Below are 9,366 nucleotides of genomic sequence, written 5' to 3' on the forward strand. Positions count from 1 at the left end.
GAGTGGCGCCATTGGTTGGAGGGAACCAAGACCCCCTTCCTCGTCTGGACCGATCACAAGAACCTGGAGTACATCCGCTCGGCCAAAAGACTGAACTCTCGTCAGGCCCGGTGGGCTCTGTTTTTTGCCAGATTCAACTTCACCCTCTCCTACCGGCCAGGCTCCCGCAACATTAAACCTGACGCCCTGTCCCGACAGTTCATGGTCGGGGAAGAGGACCCCTCCAGTCCAGACAACATCCTCCCCGCTTCCGTCTGGTGGCCGCTCTCACCTGGGAGGTGGAGGAGCGGGTAAGAGCTGCTTTGGAGGACCAGCCGGGGCCCAGCTCCTGCCCCCAAGACCACTTATTTGTCCCTCAGGAGTTGAGGTCTGAGGTTCTGCAGTGGGCCCACGGTTCCCGACTCACCTGTCATCCTGGAATTCATAGAACCAAGGAGGTTCTGCGGCAGCGTTCTGGTGGGCCACCTTGGATGATGACACCAGAGACTTTGTTAACGCGTGCCCAGTCTGTAACCAGAACAAGGCCCGCGACGGGCCCCCGCCGGTCACCTGCACCCTCTGCCTGTGCCTCATCGACCCTGGTCCCACATCTCATTAGACTTCGTCACCGGGCTGCCGCTGTCAGGAGTCTACACCACCATCCTGACAGTAGTAGACCGGTTCACTAAGATGGCTCATTTCGTGCCCCTGCCCAAGCTCCCTTCGGCCAAGGAGACTGCTGAGCTAGTCTTGCAGCACGTCTTCCGGCTCCACGGCCTTCCGTCCGACGTGGTCTCCGACCGATGTCCCCAGTTCACCTCTGCATTCTGGAGAGAATTCTGCTGCCTCCTGGGAGCCTCCACCAGCCTGTCCTCTGGGTTTCATCCCCAATCCAACGGCCAGTCCGAGAGGATGAATCAGGAGATGGAGACGGCGCTCCGCTGCATGGCTTCCAAGCACCCTGCCTCCTGGTCCACAGAACTGCTGTGGGTGGAATACGCCCACAATACCCTCATCAGCTCTGCCACTGGGCTCTCTCCATTCCAGTGCGCTTATGGCTACCAGCCTCCTCTGTTTCCTGCCCAGGAGAAGGAAACCGTCTGCCCGTCAGTGGAGGCCTTCATCCGCCGCTGCCGCCGGACCTGGACACAGGCCAGGACCGCTCTCCTACGGGCCACAGATCGTTACTCAACAGCAGCCAACCGCCGCCGCTCCCAGGCCCCCCCTTACCAGGTGGGACAGAAAGTGTGGCTGTCAACCCGGGACCTTCCTCTGAGGGTGGAGTCGATGAAATTGGCTCCCAGGTTTATTGGACCATTCCCCATTGAGAAGGTTGTAAATCCAGTGGCTGTTCGGCTCAAGCTGCCCCGCACTATGCGGATTCATCCCACCTTCCATGTCTCCAGGATTAAGCCATTCCGGGAGAGTCCCCTGCAGCCCGCCTCCCAGCCACCTCCACCTCCTCGCATCATTGACGGTGCCCCTGCTTACACGGTGCACCGCCTGCTGCGCTCTCGTCGTCGTGGAAGGGGTCTGCAATACCTCGTCGACTGGGAGAGTAATGCCCGGAGGAGCGGTCATGGGTTCTGGCCCGTCAGATCCTGGATGCGCGACTCATTGAGGAGTTCCATCGCCAACACCCTGATCAGCCCTCCAACATCGCCTCCGCACGAGGGGGTCACAACACCAACCCTCAGTCCCCTCTTGCAGCTGAGACATCTGGATCTGAGGAGGAAGACGGGGGGTCAGTCTCTGAAGAGGACGAGGAGGCTGGGACGGAGGCCTCAGAAGAATTTTAGCCCTCCTCCAGGCCCCCTCCACCCACCCGGCTCCTCTAGAACTGTTTGGGACGTCAGGGGCCGTCCCTTGAGGGGGGGGTTCTGTCACAGTCCCTGTCTCTCATTCCCCTCCTGTCACTCTGCTGCAGTGATTTTCCACTCTCCCTCCCTCTGCTCCACTCTACCTGCCAGCCACGCCCACCTCATCAGCCCAACTCTGCTCACCTGCCTACACAGCTGCAGCTCATCATAATCAGCCCTGCATATAAGCCTCTCCAGCACTCTCACTCATTGCCAGATTGTTCTCGATGCTTGCACCAGACTTTCCAGCGTTTCTCTGCCTGATCTCCCGGTGCCGACACTGCCTGTTCCCGACCTGCTCTCCTCGTCTGCCTCCCGGTAAACTCACCTGCCTTCTGTCCCTGACCTCGTGCTCTGCCTCAGCGTTTCTGGTATCTGACTGCTCGGCTGGTAACGACTCCTCCGCCTGTCCTCGTTTATCCTCCTGCCTGCTCCTCTTCGGTGCCTCTGCCTTCGCGGACTGCTCATCTGGCTACGACCCCCCCACCTGCCTCCGACCACTCCTCTGCTCTCTCCCCGTCGGCACCTCCACACGTGCAGCCGGCTCTTCGGACCACGGAGCTTCCTCCTCATCGTCTTCGGCTGAAGTAAGCTACTTCTCTTCCCCTCGTCTGAGCCCCGGAGACTGTGTGAGGGCTTTCAGCCCGAAGAACAAACTTTATTCTGTGTTTATTCAATCTGCACCGTACCTTGTTTGTTGTGGTGGGAATAAAGGTCGTTATCAACTGTTCCAAAGCGCCTGTGTACTGCATTTGGGTCCATACCACCCCCGTTTCACTTCCTGAGACTTCACCTGATTAAAGAAGGTTTTTTAATATATATATATATATATATATATATTATAAATAAGTGTTGACAGAGTGTGCAGCTGCTAAGCTCGCAGGAATGTTAACGGATTTGAAATGAGGTTTAATAAAGTTATTTGTACGACATGAGTTCATCATTGACCAGAAAACATCAAGGAGCATCCAGACCAATAATTCATGTTACAGTCAGTTTAATGTTTAAACTACGTTCTTCATCCTCTCCTCTCCTCCTCCTCCTCCTCTCCTCAGAGTCTTCACAGATCTGACTTTATTTTCAGACCTGAATCTGGTGTCAATAAACTTTCAGAGATCATCAGACTGAACAGAGTTTAACTCTCTGACGGCTCATCACATGCTCATACATGTGTGTGTGTGACACAGTTGTGTCTACCTTTTGAAGTGATGGGGGCTGGCGGCGGGCTGGACGTTGGGAGGACAGAGGGATGGACGGATTTAGAAAAAGACAGCTGTCTAAATAGGGAGAAGATCTAAAAAAGACGAAGAGGCGATTTTCCATCTGAACTTGAAAACACAAACTTGTTTGGAGGTCACGGCGCTGGACGAGGTCGAATAACTGGGCCAGACAGAGAACAGACAGCTGACAGAAACATTTATAATTCATCTTCTGCTGTTTTTAGATCATTTGGATGATTTGATCTGAGACTGTTCAAAGATTCAGTTGCTGGTTTCCTCTAACAGCTGAGACACAAACACACACAGCTATGCTTTATGACACATTATTATACTTTATACCATATTGTGGTTGCAGCTCTGTGACGAGTCACCACAACAGATCATAAATAAATGAAAACACTGTACCTCTGATGAAGATGAGTGTCTCTGCACTAGAGCAAAGACAATTATTGAACCATACGGATGACACAGATGCAGATATTGAACAACATCAGAGATCAGAGCGATGCTGTGATTTTGTTTCTGTATTTATTTGATGAGTGTCAGAGGGTTAGGGCTGAGATCTGATGACTGATGTTCACATGATAATAAAGACCTGGTGTCTCATGATCATAGTGACGTATCTACTGCAGGGACGACGGAGACGATGGGGATGAGGTCCGACCTGTCAGTGGATGAACCAGGCGGATGGCGGACGGCAGCCTCGTCTCTGAACTGCAGCTCCAAACCAAACAGGACTGTCAGCTCAGAGATTTAGATCGGATTTAAGAGAAAGGAGGAATTTCACGCTCTGTTGTTTCACACCAACATTTTCCACCAACTTTCTGCCTTATAAGGTGTGTGTGTGTTACTCTGTGTGTGTGTGTGTGTGTGTGTGTGTGTTACTGTGTGTGTGTTACTGTGTGTGTTTGTGTGTGTGTGTGTGTGTGTGTGTGTGTGTTACTGTGTGTGTGTTACTGTGTGTGTTTGTGTGTGTGTGTGTGTTACTGTGTGTGTGTGTGTTACTGTGTGTGTGTGTGTGTTACTGTGTGTGTGTGTTACTCTGTGTGTGTGTGTGTGTTACTGTGTGTGTGTGTGTGTGTGTGTGTGTGTTACTGTGTGCGTGTGTGTGTTGACCCCTGGTACCCTCCGTGTCTTTCCACTGCTCACACTGTTATAAAGACCTTATATAGAGCTGCAGCAGCAGAGACGACTGAGCAGGACGCTGTGTCCATATCCGGCCTGTCTGCTCACCTGACTGGCTGATGAATGGAGGCCATCACACCTGAAAGACCTGGATGACCTGGAGTCTTTGGATGGAGACATGAGGATGATGAGTTCAGATGAAGAAGACTTTAAAGTGTTCAGACAAACGGAGCCGGGTCGTCCTGTCAGACTTCTCATTATTCAATCAGACACACGAGGCATCACAAGATGGGTTTCCATCCACCTATTTTTATTTGCATTTTCAACAATTGCGAAAAGAAACTTGAATGGAAACACCAGAAATTCGAAAAAGGGCTGAAATATCGCAAAAAAGTTTTTACGCTTGGAGGAGGTGGAAAAGTCAGCGTATCAATATTAGGAAAATGCAACTTTTGGCAATGGAAACAGATTTAGCGAATAAACAATGACGTAGGCTCCCGAATCCTACTTCTACTTCACACACACACCTGTGTGAACTTAGAGAGAGAGGTAATCACTCCAGTGTCAGGTGAGTGTATTTCACAACTTACCTGAATAAACTGGACGTGTTGAATACCGCTGCATCATGTGCGCTGTCTGGTATACCAACACAGACAAAAACCTGGAATAAAAAGTTTGGTTTCGTCTTGTTTTGTATTCCTAAATAGTCAGTAGGAGTAAATATCAGTGACATAATGTCTTTAAAACTGTCTGAATAATCTTCAGTTTCAGTTTAAAGACTGAACTTTGTCTAAGATGGCGTTAGCTCTCTGACCCATATCATTTCTAAAGTGATGTGTCATCTGAGCTGACTTCATCATTAGGAGGTCGAGTATGTGCTGTCTCCTCTCTGAGGCTGTGCTCTGTCAGATCGACTTTGACGAATGACTCAGGTGGCAGGTAGCTACACGTCCTGAGAATCTGGCAAACGACAAGCGTTTGTCTGTTTGTGTGAGTCAGCAGTTTATTTAACACCAGAGAAACAGAGTTCAGAACATTAATGATATTAAAGTTGATCCATGTGGTGACGAGTCGACACAGAGACACTCTGCAGTCAGACGGGACACATGTATGTATCTCTTACAGTTTATATGTTGACAGACACACAGCAGTTCAGAGTTGTTTGTGTCATTAATGTTTCCAGGCTGACGGGTTTTTTCACAGGGTGTCATTAAATGTTCGTCGGTGACTAAAGTGTTTGGTAGGTTGTAACGTGCAGGAGTCTGATGACCGGTGGAACATGTTTCACTTCCAGGGAAGAACAAAAACACGCTGAAGGAATCTCCTGACATCTTTACAGCAGGATGTCAATCAGCTGTCACACAGCCACGATTCTCTGCTGTCACATGATGTCATCACCAGGAGAATATACTGGGACCAGAGACACAGGTGGACAAGTGAGACACCTGGAAGGTTGTCCATGTCTTCAGTTTTAATAAGAGCTGATCTGTATGGTTTATAAAGGACTGTTGTGAGGTTTATTCTCAGCTACATGCAGAGTTCATGTTTCAGACATACCAATGTGACTCAGTTATCTTTTAGCATTTAATGCAACATGTTTGTGAATGTGCTGCACAGCTTCGTCCACAAGGTGGAGCCTCATTCGTCGAGGATGATCAGCTTTTGTAGTTCAGTTTCTGGTGAGAGGCTGAAGGTCCTGAAACACCAGGCTGACCATCGACCGGCGGTCAACGTCGGGCCGTCACCTCAGTTGGTGTGGTGTGTCTGTTGACACCAATCAGACCTTGTTAGCAGCTTTTCAGCTACTTCATCAGCTGATCTCAGTGTCAGTGAGTGAAGGAGGAGCTAAAGTCCAGAGGGAGTGAGACCAAACCAACTTGTTCCATCAGGTCAGATTATTTTTCTCTTCAGCAGAAACGTTTCCTGATGGTTTGTGTTATTGTTCACTGGCGCACGGTAAATATGCTCTGATGGTGTTGTTCATGTGCTAACTGGCTAATGAGCATCAAGACGCTCTTCCTGGTGATGAATACAGACGACCACCGTCTGCTGCTGTGGAGAGTCATTTCCTCTCAGCAGGAGCAGAACGGACGAGCTGATTGGTCGTCGGCTGGAGTCTTTGTGGTGTGTTCAGGTGCAACTTTTTTGGTGGAGACACTGCGTCGACACAGCAGGGGGCCTTTGTCACTGCTTGTCCTCTGATGATTGACGTGGTGATTTTGTGTCTCTGAGCCTCGACAGCTTCACAGCAGAGTCTTCTCCTGTTTCTGTTTCTGCTGTGAAGCTCAGAGATAAAGTGAAACTCTGTCTTTGCTGGATTGTTGAATGTTTTGAGGATCAGGATGATGTCATCATTGACTTCACAGTATCAGTCATCCAAAGGTTCTTGAGATCTCCAGAATGTGGCGTTGAACACGTTTTAGAATGAAGGCATAGTTTGAACGTCTCTCTCGAGCTCTGTTTTCATTCTTCTGTCACTTTTCATGTGACGGCCGAGTGCAGCAGCATCGAGATGTTGATGCTGCTGCACTCGGCCGTCACCGTGTCTCTGAACTGTGTGAACGCCCATTTAGCAAACACTGTACAGAGATCACACACACAACACATATCAGACAATCATAACTTCATGATGTGTGTGTGTGTGCTCAGAGACCTGATAACATCCTGATAACGTGACCTTTGTAAATCTTGCAACTCAACGTTTGATTGGCTGTGAGTCTGTGTTTGTTTAAATAAAGTTTCAGCTGTGACTCTTCACAGTTATGGAACAAAAACATTTTTAAATTCAGACGTTTGAGTCAGGGAACAGATTTTAATAAAGTCAGTAACTGTTTCTGTCTGTCTGAATCTGTCTGAATCTGTCTGTCTGAATCTGTCTGAATCTGTCTGTCTGTCTGAATCTGTCTGAATCTGTTTGTCTGAATCTGTCTGTCTGTCTGAATCTGTCTGTCTGAATCTGTCTGAATCTGTTTGTCTGAATCTGTCTGTCTGTCTGAATCTGTCTAAATCTGTTTGTCTGAATCTGTCTGTCTGAATCTGTCTGTCTGAATCTGTCTGTCTGTCTGAATCTGTCTGAATCTGTTTGTCTGAATCTGTCTGTCTGAATCTGTCTGAATCTGTCTGTCTGAATCTATCTGTCTGAATCTGTCTGTCTGAATCTGTCTGTCTGTCTGAATCTGTCTGAATCTGTTTGTCTGAATGTGTCTGTCTGAATCTGTCTGAATCTGTCTGTCTGAATCTATCTGTCTGAATCTGTCTGTCTGAATCTGTCTGTCTGTCTGAATCTGTCTGAATCTGTTTGTCTGAATCTGTCTGTCTGTCTGAATCTGTCTGTCTGAATCTGTTTGTCTGAATCTGTCTGTCTGTCTGAATCTGTCTAAATCTGTTTGTCTGAATCTGTCTGAATCTGTCTGTCTGAAACTGTCTGTCTGAATCTGTCTGTCTGTCTGAATCTGTCTGAATCTGTTTGTCTGAATCTGTCTGTCTGAATCTGTCTGAATCTGTCTGTCTGAATCTATCTGTCTGAATCTGTCTGTCTGAATCTGTCTGTCTGTCTGAATCTGTCTGAATCTGTTTGTCTGAATGTGTCTGTCTGAATCTGTCTGAATCTGTTTGTCTGAATCTATCTGTCTGAATCTGTCTGTCTGTCTGAATCTGTCTGAATCTGTTTGTCTGAATCTGTCTGTCTGAATCTGTCTGAATCTGTTTGTCTGAATCTATCTGTCTGAATCTGTCTAAATCTGTCTGTCTGAATCTGTCTGAATCTGTTTGTCTGAATCTGTCTGAATCTGTCTGAATCTGTCTGTCTGAATCTGTCTGAATCTGTTTGTCTGAATCTGTCTGTCTGAATCTGTCTAAATCTGTCTGTCTGAATCTGACTGAATCTGTCTGTCTGAATCTGTTTGTCTGAATCTGTCTGTCTGAATCTGTCTGAATCTGTCTGAATCTGTCTGTCTGAATCTGTCTGAATCTGTCTGTCTGAATCTATCTGTCTGAATCTGTCTGTCTGAATCTGTCTGTCTGTCTGAATCTGTCTGAATCTGTTTGTCTGAATCTGTCTGTTTGAATCTGTCTAAATCTGTTTGTCTGAATCTGTCTTTCTGTCTGAATCTGTCTGAATCTGTTTGTCTGAATCTGTCTGTCTGAATCTGTCTGAATCTGTCTGTCTGAATCTATCTGTCTGAATCTGTCTGTCTGAATCTGTCTGTCTGTCTGAATCTGTCTGAATCTGTTTGTCTGAATGTGTCTGTCTGAATCTGTCTGAATCTGTTTGTCTGAATCTGTCTGAATCTGTCTGTCTGAATCTGTCTGTCTGTCTGAATCTGTCTGAATCTGTTTGTCTGAATGTGTCTGTCTGAATCTGTCTGAATCTGTTTGTCTGAATCTGTCTGTCTGAATCTGTCTAAATCTGTCTGTCTGAATCTGTCTGTCTGTCTGAATCTGTCTGAATCTGTTTGTCTGAATGTGTCTGTCTGAATCTGTCTGAATCTGTTTGTCTGAATCTATCTGTCTGAATCTGTCTGTCTGAATCTGTTTGTCTGAATCTGTCTGAATCTGTCTGTCTGAATCTGTCTAAATATGTCTGTCTGAATCTGTCTGTCTGAATCTGTCTGTCTGAATCTGTCTAAATCTGTCTGTCTGAATCTGTCTGAATCTGTCTGAATCTGTCTGTCTGAATCTGTTTGTCTGAATCTGTCTGAATCTGTCTAAATCTGTCTGTCTGAATCTGTCTGAATCTGTCTGTCTGAATCTGTCTAAATCTGTTTGTCTGAATCTGTCTAAATCTGTCTGTCTGAATCTGTCTGAATCTGTCTGTCTGAATCTGTCTGTCTAAATCTGTCTGTCTGAATCTGTCTGAATCTGTTTGTCTGAATCTGTCTGAATCTGTCTGTCTGAATCTGTCTGAATCTGTCTGTCTGAATCTGTTTGTCTGAATCTGTCTGAATCTGTCTGTCTAAATCTGTCTGTCTGAATCTGTCTGAATCTGTTTGTCTGAATCTGTCTGAATCTGTCTGTCTGAATCTCTCTGAATCTGTCTGAATCTGTCTGTCTGAATCTGTCTGAATCTGACTGAATCTGTCTGTCTGAATCTGTCTGTCTGAATCTGTCTGTCTGAATCTCTCTGAATCTGTCTGAATCTGTCTGTCTGAATCTGTCTGAATCTGTCTGAATCTGTTTGTCTG

This window comes from Epinephelus fuscoguttatus, linkage group LG7, assembly GCF_011397635.1.
Source record: "Epinephelus fuscoguttatus linkage group LG7, E.fuscoguttatus.final_Chr_v1".
NCBI classification, from domain to species: Eukaryota; Metazoa; Chordata; class Actinopteri; order Perciformes; family Serranidae; genus Epinephelus; species Epinephelus fuscoguttatus.